Source organism: Manis pentadactyla, chromosome 13, assembly GCF_030020395.1.
Source record: "Manis pentadactyla isolate mManPen7 chromosome 13, mManPen7.hap1, whole genome shotgun sequence".
NCBI classification, from domain to species: domain Eukaryota; kingdom Metazoa; phylum Chordata; class Mammalia; order Pholidota; family Manidae; genus Manis; species Manis pentadactyla.
In genome coordinates, this window is record NC_080031.1 from 95,161,221 (window position 1) to 95,179,478 (window position 18,258).

An 18,258-nucleotide genomic window follows, 5' to 3' on the forward strand; every position below is an offset into this window, starting at 1 on the left:
AGCGAGACTCACATCAGCCTTCCTGGGAGCCACAGCCCACACCTGGGTGACCACTGCTCTGGGGCAGCCTGTGAGTGTGCAAAACCCCTGGGCCTGCAAGGAGCCATAGGCCGTGACCCTTGCAGCCCACAGGTAGAGATGTCAGCAGTCCAGAGCGATGGCTGCTTGGCCCAGTGCCTCTTGGGAATATAGAACTCCAGTTCCACTGCCGAGTGTCACTCTTGCCTGTCTGATTACCTGGGAAGAAGCTTGTCTAAGAAGATACAGACTGTTCTTGTTGCATCATCCTTTGCTCATCTCTCTCAAGTACCAAACCAAAGAATTGAATTTTTAAAAGGCAACAAGGGAATTTGTGTTGTGCTGAACAACGAGAGGAAAACAGCACAGGAATACTTGGCCGGATCTGCAGGTGGGGAGATTTTCCTGAGCTGAGAGATTGCTGTGCAGGCAACTTCTACAGACATTTCTCATTTAAATGGAAATTCCTCCTGAAACACTAACATATCCAGTGCTTTCCTAAATGCCAGGCACTGTTACAAGATTTATGTGTATTAACTCATTCAATCCTCACAACTACCTTATGAGGTATGAACTCTTATTAGATGTTTAGAGATGAGGAAATTGAGGCTCAGAGAGGTTAAGCAATGAGCCCAAGATCACTCAGTCTGAAGCAGCAGAGCAGAATTTGAACTCAGGCAGTCTAAGTCTAGAATCTCTCATCTTAACCACGACGGTGCTAGGAATGGCAGATGGTCTGGTGGAAGTATTTAATTAACTTTCCCAAGAACTGCTCCCAACTCCAATGACCTCTGCAGCTGGTTGGGAGAGATTTAGGTAGGTAGCTTGAATAGACTGTGATGTAATTAGCTTTGGGAGTCCATCTCAGAAAGAATTCAGAGAGGCCCTTTTCCAACAGGGGGAACGGCAATGCTTTGCCACTCTGAGCCTCATGAGTCCTTCTGCCGCAAAAGGGGGGGATGAGTTGTCTTGACGGGAAAGCAGGGCCGCAGGCAGCTGAGTGGGGTGTGCTGGTGCTATTCCCTCCTAGAGAGACCCACACGACAGCTCTGCGGACCTCAGATCTCATCTAAAAAGCACAGAGCTGGCGGTGATGGCATTCTTCCTTGCTGCAGGCTCACTCTGTGCTGTTTCCCATTCAGTCATTCAATCTTTGCATCAACGTTGTGAGGCAACTGAGGGACAGACGTGCAGTGACTTGTTGGAGGTGATACAAATAGTGTCTCATGCACTTGGATTCGTATCAGTGCCTAGGACAGTGCCTGAGCACATACGTGCTTAAAAATAAATGAACGGACGAACTACTCCAGACCCGACCCCAGGCTCATCCCTGTGTGTTACACCACATGTCCCGGGCTCCTCTTCTTCTCCATGCAACAGCACATGGGCGGGGAGAATGGAGAGAAGGACACACTGTTCCTTCTCTCTCCCGCAGGGCCTCATTCGTGGGAAGGAGGGGCTGGAGGTGGGGGAGACCAGCCACAGATACTCAGATGCCACCCCCTCCTGAAGTTTGTAGTCTGTCATTATCATCATCATCCCTACGGCCTCCAAGTCACAGTATTCCAAGTTTACAGTGACTGGATTATAGCTTCCTAAGTTTCTGTATTGAGATGAGATGGACTCTTGAATGCAGTCAGGCAATGGCACCCGTCCCTGGGAGCAGCACCTTGCTGCACCTGGCGAAGGAGCCTGCCTCGCAGGGGAAACCAGGTGCTGCCTCCTCTTCACTGACTCAGGACACAGCCCCCTGGGGTCCAGGCCTGGCTACTGGGGAGGAACACCTGGCCTAGGCCAGGTGCTGGGGGCTGGCTTGGACTCCTGTTCAGCCCAGGCTGCCAACTTGGGGAAGGAGAGGGAAGAGAAGGAACAGGCCACCTTCTCAGGTCTCCCAACATAAGTTCATAGCCAGGAACTACAGCCCATACCCAGGAAGGGTGGGTGGTCCCCAAGAGGGCCCACCACATGGGGAACATGGTTAGTGCCTAGTGAGGACCCTGAGGTCCTCATGACTAACTAGAAAGAGGGGCCAGGCTGAAGGGCTGGAGGTTCTGTTTGGGTGTGTGGTGGGGGGGGGGGGGGCTGGCCACCAGCCTGGGGGACGGCGTTTTCACATTCTGAAAGCCACTGCAGCATTGTTATATTTCATGAGAAGTGGAAACTACGAAGTTGGGTGGGGATAAGGCTTACCAGCAACACAGCTGCTGACAGAAGAGAAGCATAAACCATTCTCAGCAATAGAAATATCACATTTCTTCCTCAATCAGGGAGTTTTAATTTATTTATCTAGCCCAGCCATGATGGGTATAGTCTGCCCAAATATATTACATGGGGATAATGCAATCTCTTACACAGAAAACCACCATATTATAGATACTATCAAACTACTTTCTCAGAAATGTTTGGTACCCTAGCAACCAAAAAATAAAAAATAAAAAAACCAACTAAGACATAAAAATTACATTGCATCTGCAGTACTTGGTTGAAATTAGTTTTGCAATAAAGCATATATTGTAAAAACAAAGGTTTAATGATATATCAGTTTGGTGGAAATCTGATTACAAAGCAAAAACACATACATCTGCGTAAAGTTTCAGAGCTTTTAAAAATGAAACTTGGCACGGAAGTCCCGGGCAAGCTCTATCTGAAAGGGTGCTGGATTTCTTTCTCTCTCCTTAATGGTGGGTCTGCACCAGTGAAACCCCTTCTTCCACACTCCACTCTGCAGCGTGAGCTCGGACCTGAATCTGAGCTTAGAGCAGCAGAACTGGAGTTCATGGGCCTACACAGATGGCAGATGGTTGCCTGGACATACCAACCATTTGCCAAGAAAGTGAAATATCTCTGCTCCCGAAGGGTGGTGTTTCTCCTGCTGTGGAATTACACGTCGCCTGTGAACACTGGGGGGGCCCCAGCAAGACTACTGCCTCTCCCTCTTAGAAGCAGCCACCCAAATTCTGCTGACCAAAGTCTGCCTGTCATCAGCCTGGGGGTGAAGGCTTTTGTTTTGTGAGGGGTCCCTCAGCAACTGACAGAGCGTGCGGTTGCCAAGGCCCCTCTTGTGTGTGCCCCCGAAGCAGTGCCCTGTCACTGGGCTCTCCTCATGGCACTTTGTTCTAGAATTTTCTCCGTTACCGATCTCCTCCACAGACTGAGGTGTCTAGGGACAGGACCGTGTCTTATCTGACTTGGTGTCCCACCCCAGCACAGAGGTTGGCATGTAGTAGGCCTCACTCAACAGGAGTTAGTTAGAAGCATGAGTGGCAGGCTCCGCCTGGAGGGAGGAAGGCAGGGAGATGGAGAGGAGCCAGCCCGGCCTTGAGAAGCCAGCGGCATAGCTGGGTGAGAAGAGAGAAAGGTTCACGTGGCATATTCAGCAGCCTCCCGTGTTTGGTTCACTTTCCTCTTAATTCCTGCACCCTACCAGGCTCCTCGCCTGGGTACCTCCTAGTTTTCCTGCTACAGAGAAAGGACAAGCTCATCCTATTAAAATGCTAGGCATATTATCTTGAGGGGTGTTTTTATTTCCCAAGAAAATAATAGGCAGGAAAAAACTCCAAAGAATAAGTGGACGATGTCAGACATGATGACCTCTGGTTGAAGGTGATTCACTGCAGCTCCTACTGCTAACACAGCAAAAGATGAAAGAAATTTGTTTTTAAGACATGTTTGTACCCGTTCTTTAGTGATTATATTTCTTAACCTGTATTGATTACCTTTTCAAATAAATTCGGCCTTTTAGAAGGGGTCAGGCGTGCAGACTTTGCCGGCAGAGCGGAGGGCAGGGTGTCTTTGAAGGAGGTCTACGAGAGAGCAACGTCTGGAGAAGACAGGAAAATCTCAGGGGAGGCTTCCTGTGGGGCGACCACAGACTTAAGGAGGCTCCCGCAGCAGAAGGAACTCAAAGTCTTGGGAGAGGAGAGAAGTGGAAAGGTGACGGCAGGGAGCTGGTGACGAGGACCTCCTGATGGAGGGGGTGCCTTGAGACTGGGCTACTGTCCAAAGGCCTTGTGTGTGCCCCCTCGAACCTGCAGGGAGGCCCCCGGAGGGACTCACAGGCGGCCCGCGTGTCTCCTCAGGGTCCAGCCCTCCTAGTGTTCTGCCATCAGCATGTGCCCGGGTGTTGTTCTGTGTAGTACAGGCCGTTCTGGGGATGGTGACATGAGCAGACGGGTAGCTCTAGAAAGAGCCTCAGCCCATGGACCAGGCTTCTGGAGGGAACTATCTGATTCCATCATGACCCCAGAGGAGCTCCTCAAGGAGCTTTGATATCTGTGTCTCATCTCAAGCAGCCCAGACCAAACTGCCTGGCGGTGGAAATGGAGCCTGCTGGCTGTGAAGCCCAGCTTACAAATGTGGACAACCAGTTGACCCTCCGCCGCCCGACCCCACTGCCTGAGACCTAGACACCAGCTTCCCCTGCTCAGGCTGACAGCACTTGGTGGTCACCGACACTCTGGGTTAGGACCCACGTGTAGGAAGCCTTCTTGTTTTCCCCTAGAAAGATTTGTCATTGGTCAAGGCACAACATCATATGGTTTTGCTTAAAAAAAACAAACACCCTGCAGCACAAATAACCAGCCACATAACCCTGAGCTCTTCTTCCCTGTAGCTCTGGCCTAGCGTGGGCAGCAAGGCCCCACTGAACCCAACCTGGGACATGAGAGGTTCTCAGCTGAGATGCGCCCAAAGCACACACACCCTGGCCTGCTCCTGAAGCCCTTGGCCCAGGTCGCCTGCACTCTCCCCACCTCTGATTCTGCTACTGCCCCGGTGACTTCCTGGTTTTGCCCTTCAGACCTCTGCACAGTGCAGGAACTCTTTGACAGACCTCATGAAATATGACTGGGGAGATTCCATTCCACACACCCTTAGCAAGGATCAGCTAAATGCACCGGGTAGAATTCACAACCTACAATTTTCTCGAGCATTGTTCCCAGGGTGGGGCAGTAAAGAAGGAACAAAAGAAAAAAAGAAAGCTAAGAGAAGGAAATATAATTTCAAATTCATTCATCATTTATCTGTTCCCTCCCTGTGGCTGCGGGGGAATTTTTAACTCTGCTGCAAGAGGGCCTGGCTGTGCCGATGCCGCATGCCCCGGAGCTCCAACAGCTTGGGCAATGTTTAACCTTTCCTGTGCCCGATCGCTTCCAGCCCTCACACTGCTACTACCTGGCCTGGCATTTGGTTGATCTCACAGCTGGACACCACACGGTGGGCCTTCGGGGGCACGCAGGTGGGGGCCTGGCTCAGAGAGAGCCTCACCCCACTCCCCGCACAAACAAAATTCTCTGGAGCCAAAACGAAACAGAATATGTTTGAAATCTGTGTCCTTTCCACTTCTGCTGCTTTCTCCTTTTTCCAGTGCCTTCCCTTTGAAATGCTGTAAAGCCCTGAAGGGAGCCGAGTGAGCAGCGAGAAGGCGCCTTTTAGAAATGTCAGTTTCCATGTTAGCGAGCCAAGGCCGCAGGCCAATGAAATGCTCCGCTGCCCCCTGGGTCTTCTGCGCCGATGGATGGGCCCCGTCCACAAAGGAGTCATCAGCATCTCAAGTCTGCATTGCCCCACATGGGTTTTAAAAGCCCTTCCTCACACGTTTCCCCCATTCAATCCACTTCTGCCATTTAATCAAGGATTTTACTTTCCAGGAGAAAAGGGGACACAGCGACCTTGGAAAGAGTGGATGAGGCCATTAATCAATGGTCTCTGCACACGAGTGAAGAGAGGCCAATTCAGACAGCCAAGCATCAGATTCCAGTTAGGGCACAAGACCAGGTCCCAGGATGAGCAGGTTAATGCCAGTGTCACTGGGCAAAAGAAACACAGGGAAAATTCATTCCCACAGTCCGGCCTTTGACAAGCACCCATCTATCTATACGTTCAGCTGAGCTTTCTCTTCCCATTTTGTACAGTGAACAGTCATTGTTTAAAAATGTCACGATAATAATCAGCTTTTGAGGCAAAGATATGAAAAATGCATTGCAAGATCAAAAGGATGATAATTGTCTTCCAGCAGATGACACATTCCGCCTACAGAAAGGGCTAATCTGATGTCCTGAGAGAGGAAATAGGTAAACATTTCCAACATTATCACTGTGGCTGTTTCATTTTTTGGGGCTTGCTCAAGAAAAGAGTTATTTATGTAAAAATAAAAAAGAATGATTTTTGTCCTTAAGAAAATAGTAATGGAAGCCTTGGGCTTTGTAGTCCCAGCCAGTACACCCAAAAGGAGAGATGGATGCTATCACCCAACCGTCTCAGGCAGAGACAGCCTCCCGGCCTCCCAAGCTGTCTCCACCCCAGCTTGCTGCGGGTCTTGGAATTGCCCAACACAGGGTTCCACCCCATGGATCTCATACACAGAGAGCGGCTCCACTTAATGGGAGCTCCAGAGCCGGGTGCCGGGGCTGGAATCCTGGCCCCTCTCTATCCAGCAAGATGCTCGCCCTCTGAGTGTGTGCCCCAGCTAGGAGGCACGGTGCCCGGGGCAGGCCCCGAGGGGGTGGGCGGCTGTGGCCGGCTACCAGGGCCCTCGCAGACAGGAGGCGCTGGCGAGACTGCTGTTTTCAGTATGAGCACCATAATATGAACACAAGGACGAGGTGGGGTGGGGAGGAGCCCAATGCCTTGAAACTTGGAGTGTTTCTGGAGGGACCTGCTGTGTGCTCAGGCCCTGGGCCAGCCTCCTGGGAAGGACGGGAAACATCCTCACACAGCCCTGGACTAGCAGGGGGTGGGGGGCAGGTCCACACACTGCCACGCTCTAAAGGGGCAGGCAGGGAGGGTCAGAGGGAACTGAGACATCCCAGTCCCCGTTGCCCTGGAGGTCGGGGCTGGTGTTACGCATGGCTCAGATCTCCGCCTCCCTAGAGGGAGGTGCACTGTCCTCTCCTCCTGCCCCCGCTGCCTCTGAGGGGGTGGTCCATGGGGAACTTTCAGCCAGCAGACTTTCAGAAATTTGAGGAAATTTCACTGTTTTCCCCGGTTTCCTTGGGCCTGAGAGGCTAGTGTGAAGGGCACATATGTTTATAGTGAAGCTGAAAATAAAGAGCAAGGCAAACCCACAAACTGTTCCTACAGTGCTTTCCCACGGCCCTGGATCCGGGGAAGCGGTGAGGAGGGTGGCCACCCACCGTGATCCTGCACGTGGAAGTAGTCCCCCAGGAAGAGCCACCCAATCCTTGGGGCCACCAATGTGATTAGGATTAATCTTTAAATTCTAGATTTTAAAGAAACATTTGTCTAAAATTTCAACTTTTGTTAAAGCCATTGTTTTGCTCTCAGAAACCTACCTCAAACTTGAGTAAACCCAGTCAACACATATTATCAAACATCTGTGTGGAGAGTGTAAAGAATTAAAAACCAAACGGTGTTTGTCCTCAAGCAGCGTATAGTCTGAGGTGATGGGTCGTACAGAAGAGGAGACGCGTGGATTCCTGGTGCCTGACGCTGCCTCTTGGACAGGGCTCAGTGACATCGCGAGTGGGCCGTGCTCAGACTGAAGGCCAGACCGAGTGACATGAAACACTGTGTCTTGCAATTCTTGCTTTAGCCTCTATGTGCTTGGGGTTAAGCCCACTGTACTAGTGAACTGTTTCTGGATGACCTGCTTCCTTTTCCTTCACCTAGGAGTCCTGTGACCCCCTCCCTCCCGGTCCCTTCCTGTCATGGACACATGGTCCTTTATGCCACATTGCTCAGGGGACGGGGCGGCAGCCGAGGTGGGGGTGACAGCACCACATGACGAGCAGATTGTCTGCCCTTGGCTTTGGCAGGCAGACCCAGCCCTCTCCACCAGTCCTGGGCCCTGGTCTGTCATGCCTGTCAGCTCAGTTTTGCCTTATTGTCATTGCCCCCATGGATACACGTTTCTCTTCCTTCATTCTGTCCGTGAGCTCCGGGGCTCTATTCCTAGAGAAGCATAACAATAGTCTCCAGCCCCATCTCCATTTTAATGAGAAAGAACAGGACATATTTTATAGTAGGGTTGGGAAAAATACATCCAACGAGGCCTAACACGACCTGGAGGACCCTAAAGGTACCTGACAGTCTCTTTGGAAGCTTTGCACGGGTGTCATTTGCTGGGTTAGGGCAGACCTCGGTCTAGTCACACTGGCTGGCCCTGTGACTCCAACCGCCGCACCTCTCTGAACCTTAGTTTCCTCATTTGACAAAGGGCTTGAACTTAACAATCACACAAACCCCTCCCACTCTTGCTGGCTGTAAGGTCAGCTTCTCACCTTCCTTCAGGTTACACCAATCAAGAGAAAATCCAATTTCCTCTTCAACATTGCTGTTTTACTTATGACCGTGGGTTCCCTAATATTCACTACATGTGTAGAGTATTTTTAGCTACATTAAGGGTCAAATAAAGTTTTGGAGACTTGTCTAGAAATCAACCCACATTCTGGGGAATATGCCTGTGGGAAAAATGCATTTTAGTTTCCAAAGGTCCAAACAATGGCCTTACGACAGCAGACAGACTGCTGGGAACAAAACCCTCTTGTGAATTGTAGACTGCTTGCACAAATCACTTACTCAAATTCCATCTGTCGACACTGCTCTGCTATTAAAATTTCCAATCTAAAGGGAAAATGCCATAGCTAGTGTGGGTTTCAATCCTGTGTCTCAGTATTGGGACCTGCTATCCATCCTCCTCTGTCATAACAGACTGATTGCCTTCGGAAGTGGTTCTTCAAGAACAACGGGGTGACATGCACATTCTTAGCAGTCTGATCTCTTGCAAGGGACTTAATTCAATTCCTAAGTAGTTTACTGGGGCATTTACAAACTTCCTGCTCCACCTCCCGACTCCACAGTGCCATCTTCCAGTTTTAGTTCAATAATGTTTGTCACTGCAAATCTAACCTCTTGGGATGAATGCAGAGTAGACTACCCCCTGCCCAAACCAAAAAACTCCAAATTTCCGAAGAAATTCTAGGGTAGTTTCAGGCTGCACACACTGCTGGTGACTGACCAGATACATCTGGGGTTCACATATTTCACACCAGTGCCCTTGGAGAAAGGCCAGGCCTTCAATCCTATTCCATTTTGGTATTTATATCTACGCATTTCATACCATTAGATGATTTATCATGCCATCTGACCAGCCTAGGTGATAAATCTCATAAGTTTCCTTCATTTCAGACCTCCACCCCTCCTACTCCTCCCCCTCACACAAACAGGGTTTGGCCATATTTAAGAAAAAGACCAAATGACCCAGGATGTTCGAATAATTAACCTCAGAACCTTCCAGCTCTCAGACAGGGTGAGGCAGGCCCTAGGCCTATGTAACTTTAGAGGAAGATCTCTGCCAAGCACGTAACCTGCTGGCCAGTCATGGTATGAGAAGCAAACGATGGTCTCGGGCAACAGGTGGGCCATCTATTTTCAGAAACCATCTGCCCCTGTCCTGAGTCATTCACATCATCCAAGAAGGGGGCTGAGGCATGGCAAAACACAGACGTAGCTCCTCAGCCGCACACTCACCGGGGCCAGATAGCCAGTGCCATCAGGGAAGAGCACGCAGGTGATTCCGGTTTCTGTCATTTTAAAGTCTTCTCCGAGTACCACCAGAATCTCTCAGGCAATGAATCTAAACTTCCCCTTGCATAGACTCTCCAGAGATGCTAGTTTAAAACACCCACCCTAGAGCCTCTCCCCGAGATTCTGATTCAGCAGGACTGAGGTGGGACCCCAGGAGCTGAGTTTTAAGAAACCCAGTAATTCTGGCGCAAGCAGCCTGTGTCTGGATTGAGAGCCATGCAAACCCTGAGAACAGAAAAGAACTGCTGTCTGCAGCTTCCTCTATTTTTTGTAAAACATAATCAGGGAAAAATAGATGGGCATCTCTGTGTTTCAAGGTCTTCCTATGGGGACCCTGAAGGGGGGTGGCTATGTTGTCCAAGAGGCCAGACCCTCACCCCCCACACCAACCAGGCTGCCAGGGCTCCAGGGAGAGATGAAGTTGGGATTTACACACTTCCGGACAGTGAAGCAGGAGAAAGACTAGTTGGTGGACCTCCCTTGGTTCTGAGTGGAAGCAAACAGGACGTGGCCTCTGTCATCGCCCCGCCCTGCTCGCCAGCTTTGTGAACAAGTTTCTTGTCACGTTCTGCTCCCCACACGGGGAAGCGTGCCGCAGGGTGGACGGGGTCCTAGACTGAGCTGCTCTTCTCTCCCTTGCCCTGGGGAGCCCGATCTGGAGCGGAGAGGAGGCAGGACTGCTGGGGACCAGAGCATTACCAGTCCTCCCGTGACTCGCTCATTCACTGTGCACCCCCAGCCCCTCTACCCAATTACCCATCCCACGCGTACTGAATTCTCTCCGAGTTGTAGATCCTTTGCCACGTGCCAGGAGCATAAAATGAACAAGGCAAAGCCATTCCTCCGACAAGTGTCTCACAATCTGGTGAGGGCAACAGAGGGATAAATGCACTCAGCACGGGGTAAAGGTGAGATAAGTCCTCGGCCCAGCACGGCACAGAGAAGGGGGCGGTCAATACCTCCTGCCGCATCAGACAAAGCCTCACAAGGCAAGGGTGCCTGGCCTGAAGGCTGAGGGGTGGGGAGTGTGTACGTGTGTGTGCCACACCCCACTGGGGGGAGAGGCGAAGCAGCACTTGGCACAGAACAAAAGCTTGAGGAAGGCACCAGAAGGCTTCCAAGGCCTGCACGCAGGCAGGCCCTCCAGCTTCCAGCGCTAAGGGTGACCAGGGGAGCTGTTGAGGAGTCCTAGGTTAGGGGCTGGTTTGCGCTGCCGGGGTCTCAGACTGTGCTGACTGTGGGGAGGCGGCGGGGAACTCAGTCGGTGGCTGCTCTCCCCCGAGCCTGGCCCGAGGTGAGCCTGAGCCCATCAGCGAGGAGAACATGGAATCCACAGGCCTTGCAGGCAGGTGACTAGAGGGGCAGGAGTCCCGGGGGCGGCTCCCTGCCTCAGCAGGACCCTGTACACTCAGACAGCCCGCCCCCGACCCCCACAGGGCATGCTGCTCACCTCACAGAGGTCCCCATCTCCACGGTGCCCATCCCTCCTGCCTCCCACACATCTGCTTTCTGGCTGTTTGCTCAGATATTGCTGGCTGTGAACAAAACACTCCTGAAGTGTTTCTTATACATGGCAGATATTTGTCTGCCTTGAAACACTCAGGTGGTTTAATTTGTTTTCTGAAATAACAAAAGCAATTAAACTAATTGCCTTCAGAATGGGGCACTCATAGGGAACAGTCTCAGGACCGTGCAGGAGGCACCTGGCACACCCCTTCCAGTTCATCATTTATGGAGCAATCTGCCCATCCTGTCACAGGCAGAAATCTTGGCAAGAGAAAGCTGTGCGGGGCACCAGGCACCTCGCTTCGCAGCCCCTCTGAGGCTCCTCTTGCTGGGAAGATGAAAATAAGAGATGGTTACCTCCCAGCATGGGTGAACCCAGAGAGACAGCGCACCCACCAAGCAAACTACCTTTGGCACCATGAAGGTGACTGCAGGCTTGGTCTGAGCGCCATGTGGCTGTTACTGCCCCTGGGTGTCACTCATAGATTGCAGACAACTCATTGCCGTTGAGCTAGACCAGAACCCAGGGCTTACCAGCCCAGGAAAGCTGGGGATGGCAACCTGAACTTGGTCCACGGCTGCTGGCATTGATTCACGCCGGAAGCAGTTCATAGGCACTACGAGGGATGGAAGGGGGTGGATGTGGCTCCATCACTTCCTTTGTTTGCCCAGGGAGGCTTCCTAAAGCTACCTGCTGAGGTGGAGGGGCCCAGAACTGGGCATTGCTGCCTTTCATACCCCAGCCACATTGGCATCATACCAGCAAGGCCCCACTCAGGTCCTGGGTTAGAGTTCAGTAAACCATACCCCCATGCCTAAGGTGCAGGTTCCCGTGCTGAGATCCTCTGTGTGCCAGCACTGGGCAAATGCCCCTCATCTACTCTCTGATGCCATGTCCACCAAGGGGCCCTCAGTGGGCAGGTCTGCCATGAGCAACCTCATCTCTGAGATCTTATGGCTCAGCTGGGAAGCCCACCTGCCGACCACACCCGAGTGCAGGGCAGGATGGACCCCCGGCTGTAGCAAGATGCACGAGGAAAGGGTTGGAGAGTGTACAGGGGAGAGAGCCCCCCGAGTGCAGGGATTCTGGAGACCTCCCCAGAGGAAGGAACACTTAGTCCAGGCCTGGAGGATGGGCAGGGTCTGAAAGCAGGTAGGGAAGCGGGGCGTCTCAAGTTGAACAAAAGCACGGATGCATAGAGGCAGAAGATGTGTCCAAGGGTGGCTGGTGGTGTCACTGCGTCAGAGGGCAGGAGGCAGAGGAGAGCCAAGGGAGGCCAGGATGGAAGGACAGCTTGGGGCCGGACTATGGAAAGGCCGAATGGCAAGCCAGGGGACTGCATTCTCGTGTGTGCTGGGAGCGCTGGTGTGTCCACCTCCAATGACTGGGCTGCCTCGGCCAGGGATGCAGTGGAGCCAGGAGATCTGCCAGGAAGACCTGCCCCAGGAGAAGACAACAGCCCAGGAGCCCTGAACCCCAACACTGGGGTAAGACTCACCCGTGTGGGCATCTGCTCCCTCCCTCCCTCACCCGCCCATGGAGCTTTGCTGAGTGCAGCTGCCCAGGGATGGCGCAGGGGCTGAGCACACGCTGGGGAAGAGACCCAGCACGATCGCCATCCTCTGGGCACTGGGGTCTAGAGTACCACCCAGCTGGAAACCAGTAGACAAACACATCATGATAGAAACTATTGTGATGTGCATACAAATTGGGATAAGGGCTGTGGGATAAGAAAATATGGTTGGGGAAACCTACTTAGGGGAATGGACTCTGAGCAGTGCGAGAGGGTGAGAGAGGGGCCGTGCAGAGGCTGGGGGTGTGGAGCCATGGAGACTAGGGCGCCTGGAGCCAGAGGCAGAGGAGGGCAGGAGCGGGCAGAGACTCAAGAGGCAGGAGGCGCTCACTTGGCAGAATCCTGGGGATCTGGGCTCTGCTGAAAGGCGGCGGGAGAGATGAGACGGAACCGCCATGCAGGTGGATGGCTCTGCCGAGGGACGAACAGGCTGTGGGGAGAAGAACGGGAGGATGGACACCTGTGGGGAGGGGGTTCGGGTCTGTCAGGCGAGATGGACCGTCTTGTCTAGGGGGCAGAGATGTGGACAGATAGACACAGAAGGCAGAGCTGAGTGGACTTCACGATGGGAATGGGCAAGGGAGGAATGACAGACAGACAGCTCTGTTTTCCAATTTCAGCAGGTGGGTGGGTTTCAGTGCTGTGCCCGGGGTGGGCATGACCAGAGGAAAAGCAGACACTGCTGGGCTGCCAGAGGGGACACAGCTTCTCTGCTTTGGGTACGTTAAGCTTGATATGCCAAGTGCCGATACCAGAAGGTCAGATCACCCAAACAAGCTAGGCACAAAAGAGGGGGGCTTAAAATGACAGGGTGGTTTGGACTCCACTGAAAGGCGGTGAGAGGGATGAGATTTATTTCCTTCTCTTTCTGAGACTCAAGTAAAATGACCTTCAATCAATCAGTCACAGAAATGAAGAAAATGGGAAAGGTACCTTCAGTGAGTAAGGGATTTAAGGACATTTCTGGAAGAACTTTCACTGGTGAACAGGGCAGAGGACACCTCAGGCCACAGCCTAGAATGTGCACAGAAGGGGCAGCAGCTGAATGCCACCTGCCCCAGAGACACAGCTGAGACGGGGACAGGGAAATTGAAGGTCTGTGTGTGGAGAAGTTACTCAAACAGAAAAACACCCCGAGGTTCTTCTCAAAAGAAATGGAATAAACTGCCTGAAGAGAACCAGGGTGGCGAATGTGGGCGAATATGGGTGGTGTTGGCACCTTCCTTACTCTGTTACCTAGGGGCCGCCCAGCATCATGTCCAGCTCGCAGCCTGTTCATACTAAAATGAAAACTTCCAGCTAATAAGCTCTGCTTGGAACAAGAGCTTCCAGTCAGCATTTATACCTTTTTCATACTTATGTTTGAACAATAAACCAAGAATCGCCAAATCTACAACATAGGACAGAGCAAGACCACAGACTGTAAAAAGATAAACAAAAAAATGGCAAATAAAGAAAACCACACACAAAGGTAATCCACATGACAGAATAAAGCTAAAAGTAAAAACAGAATTCAAAGAGAAAGCCAAAATTTGCTAACTAGTTTCAGGAAGATGTCACCCATAGAAACTAGAGAATGAGAAAATGCACTTGGAAATTAAAAGCACAATTCTTAAAACAAAAAGTTTCACTCAGATTGGGTGATAAAGCCAAGAGAATTTTCCAGAATATAGAATAAAATACATAGAAATGCTTTGTCTCATCTTTTTTTCTCTTTGAGAAAATATTAAGACACAGAAATATTGATTCAGGAGGTTACATATCCAATTAAGGTTTCTAGAAGGAGAGAAGAGAAAATGGAGAAGAGGGAACTGTTAAAAAAAAAAAAAGAGAGAGATTATAACTGCTTTCATTTGAGGAAGGGTATGTATCTTTAGCTTGAAGAGACCACAGAAGGGGCCACAAAGCCAGACATAACATTGAGAAATTTCACAGTGCCAGGGATATTATTACTTTGTCTATTATGGATTTTTTGTAATGATTTTTATTTTGTAGAATATTGCTTAAAGTATTATTTGTCTTGATTACTGAGTTTTTGTGTTGGAGGTGAGACCCTCAACACGACTTTAATCCCAGCCTTTTATATGCCAGACAGATTCTGGAGACAAAGTCCCTTTTCTCAGGGACTTTAAAGGAGAAAAAGAAATGATCCTATCAGTTTCTAGATAGGCTGAAACGGGTTACCCACAAGGAACAAAAACCAGTCTAGCAATGGACTTGTGAACAAAAACACTGCTTGCTTAATTTAAAGAGGATGCCTTTAACCCTAGGAGGGTTTGGTTTTCTCTCGCTGAATATGCAAACTACATTTCCTATCCCCTTTGTGTCTAGCTGGGGCCATCTGACTGGTTCCAACCAAGAGGGTGTGAGGAGAATGACTTATCACTTCTAGGCTAGGTCACTTAAGAGCTAGTGGGCCTATTCCATACTTGCTCTCTCATCCTTGTCCACAGTGACCTCGGAGGCCACAACACAGAGGAATCTATACACATCCCTGAATGACTGTGTGGAGCAGAGAACACATCCCAGTATTACAGAGGAATGAGCCGGCTGTGATGTGAGCGCACAATGCCGTGATGAGACTGACATTCCAGTTATCCTACCCTGGCTATGAAAAGGAACATTTTCAACTTGGAATTCTACATCCTACCCATCTTTCAAGTACAAAGAAAGAATAAAAGCATTTTTAGACATTTGGGGACTAGAAAGCTGAACTCCTGTATACCCTTTCTTAGGAAATTATGTAAGAGAATACTCCAGCACGTGGGAAGTGGAAGCCAACAAAGGAAAAGTCAGGATATGCAGCCCAAAGAACACTGTAGATTGGAACAAGAAAAAGAGGCTCCAGAGAGGGGACCTCAGGCAAAAGAGGCAACTGATGATGAGAGAACATGAAGGAACGTGAGAATCTGTAAAAGGCAAGTGGTGGAGGCGAAAAGATCTGAACCTGATGCCAGAAAAAAAGTCTTCATTGAATGACACAAATGGTCAGTATGCAGGATGTGCAGAGAATGAAGTGAAATACTAGAACATGATTTGACTCTCCAGGGAACAATATTTCCTAGTCCTAATAATATAAGTGTAATCTATTTGTCAACTTTTAGAATCAGCTTGTAGACAACTGATGGGAGGCTGTCCAAATGCTGGCATGGTAGGGACAGACTGTGGCCATCGAGTCCAGCCCCAGCCTTTAAATGTGGCTTCCCAAGGTCTCTCCCTCTGGCTGTCCCTGGCACTGGAGGAGGGTGGCCTTGGCTCCTGCCCTCCTGCCCTCCTTGTGCTCTGCCCCTCACACTGCACACCTTGCCTGGACGCACTGCTAACAAGCTGTGGCAGCGAAGCCACATCCTGTAACCTGGCTTTCTCAACAAAGGCTGTTTTGACTTCTGCAGAGTTTATCATCCAGTCCAGTTCTAACAAGCCTTCCCCCTGCCCTGTGTCCTCAGACACGTACCCTCCCAGTAGGGGTGGCGGTTGATTTCCTCTCCAGAGAAGAACACCTCGCCTGTCCAACATGTTCTGACCTAGTACTCTGTTCCTATGGTTTTGGATGCTATTGGAGAGGCTCCAATTTGAAAAGGAAAAAAAAAAAAATCAATGTAGAGGTGACACATTTTCAAAGCATGTCAGTTACTCAGCAGTGCGCCAAACAAGTAGCAAACCCCTGCCCCCCCCCCCCCCCGGTCTGCAGAGCGCTAGCGGCGGAGTCAGGACTGGACACAGTGGCTCCTGCTGTGTGCAATGTGTCCCTCCTATGGCCTCCATGAGTCTGAGATCAGGACTAACCAGTCAGGCTGCAGGGAAGGCCATCTTTGGCAACCTGAGGTGAAGGCTGTCCAAGCGGTCATGGGGTCCAAATGTCAGCTGGGCCAGCCTCTGCCTCTAGGCCGATGTCACTACCTACATATGCTTCAACAGAGGTGTCTTCCGTATTTAGGAATTTAGGAAGAGGTAATAACCAAGACAGAATTTCTGGAGAAATCTCACCATAAGGGTGGCATGATCTGCTCCATAGTAAAGAAAACAGATTTCAGGTATCACCTAAACTCTTCCTTCTGAATTTCCTTCCCATTCTAGATTCAGGGGTGAAGGGGAGCCAGTCCCATCTTCAGTGCTACATGTCAGGCCTGGAAACTGAGGCATGGGGTGTGCAGCATCTAGGTGGCACCTTGTGCACAGGGGGTGCTTAATAACCAGGGAATAAGACACAAACACACAAATCTCTGCCCCAACTTGTAGCCCCTGCATCACCGCCCCACAGCTCCACTCACACTGCCTGAGAGAGGACGAAGGGGAGAGGGAGCCCAGGATCCCCTGGGACATAGCTGGGTTGGAGGCTCAGCTGGAGAACAAGCACCCCTGTAAGGTGGGCTCTGCCGCAGTCAGGTCCTTTGAACAATATAGCCCACGGGAGGGAGTGCGCCTAGCTCCAGTCCCGTGCTGGGAAGTGCACAGGCCAGTGGAAAATGCCAGGATTTGCTCATCTGTGTGAATAATTCTACTCTGCAGCTGTCATCAACGGTATTCTGTGCTCAGGGATGGCAAGCCTCCGTGGCTTTCTGGACTTATAGGTTGGCCTTGCAACATTAAGCAGCTGTTTGTGAAGAAGGGCCTTCATTTTCTGCTTCCCTACCCTGGCATTAATAAGGAAAGCACACCTAATTGCCAAGAATGGTTAATGCTTTGAGAGAAAATTCTGAAAGCCAGGGTCAGTGGAACGGGCCGGTGCACTGGTGATTACTCTCAAATTCTCTCTCCTCTGTCTCGGCAGCTTCCTTTAAGGGCAATAAACAAACAGCAATCTCTCTGTAGTTTTGACTGGTAATTGTCTCACTGAGCTAGTCCTGTGATTTTAATTGTCGCTACTTACTCCCACCCCCTCTTGCGAGGAAGTCCATTTCACAGGGCCCCCTGGGCACCTGCAGTCATTCTGTGTCCCCAGATTGTCCCAATATTCCGTTCCCACAGCCTGTCCTCAACGGGCAGAGACTGAAAGGGAGTGCTTGCCTATCGCCCGCAGCTGTAGGCCTCACGTCGAGCCTAGGCTGCTCCCAGGACGTGGCCTCAGCAGACATTTCAGTTGGGAGTTGGGAGGGTCTAAGTTAAGAACAGAAACTCAACTCCAAGTTTAACTTTGGAGAAGTTTGCTCCGCCTGTGTGGCAACGGCATCAAATTTCCTGGCTAAGGACCAACAGGTTGGAGAGAAGGGCACACAACAAAATGTAATTTATCATTTAAAATTCATTACTGGAAAAGGCTTGGCAGTAATAGTCCAACTTCAGCCACTTCAAGGATGCCTTCGCCCAGGAGGCGCCCCTGTCTGTTAATGGGAGGTTGGGGGGGTTTTCCAGGTCTACTTCTTTTGCCCCCACCCCACCTCGCCTCCGCCCTCCCCCTGCCACAACCCTCCTGTCAGAAAGCTCTTTTATCTCTGGAGAAGTTTTATGCCAGGGATATATGACCAGAATACATGAAGGTCTTATAAATTTATTTTCAATAGCCCTGCCACTCCCTTCTCTATGAAATACTTAGCGCTGAACTCGTTATTTCTGCTGCTGGCAAAGTCCCAGGTGCAGGTGGCTTTGTGGAGATGGCAGAATGTCACACCAAGGT

General features: G+C 50.8%; 1 protein-coding gene across 4 annotated transcripts in view; it reads right to left on the reverse strand.

Moving 5' to 3' along the window:
- Positions 1-18,258, reverse strand: part of FSTL4 (follistatin like 4) — a 428,422-nt gene that overhangs the window by 252,802 nt on the left and 157,362 nt on the right. The gene's annotated exons all lie outside the window — the stretch shown is intronic.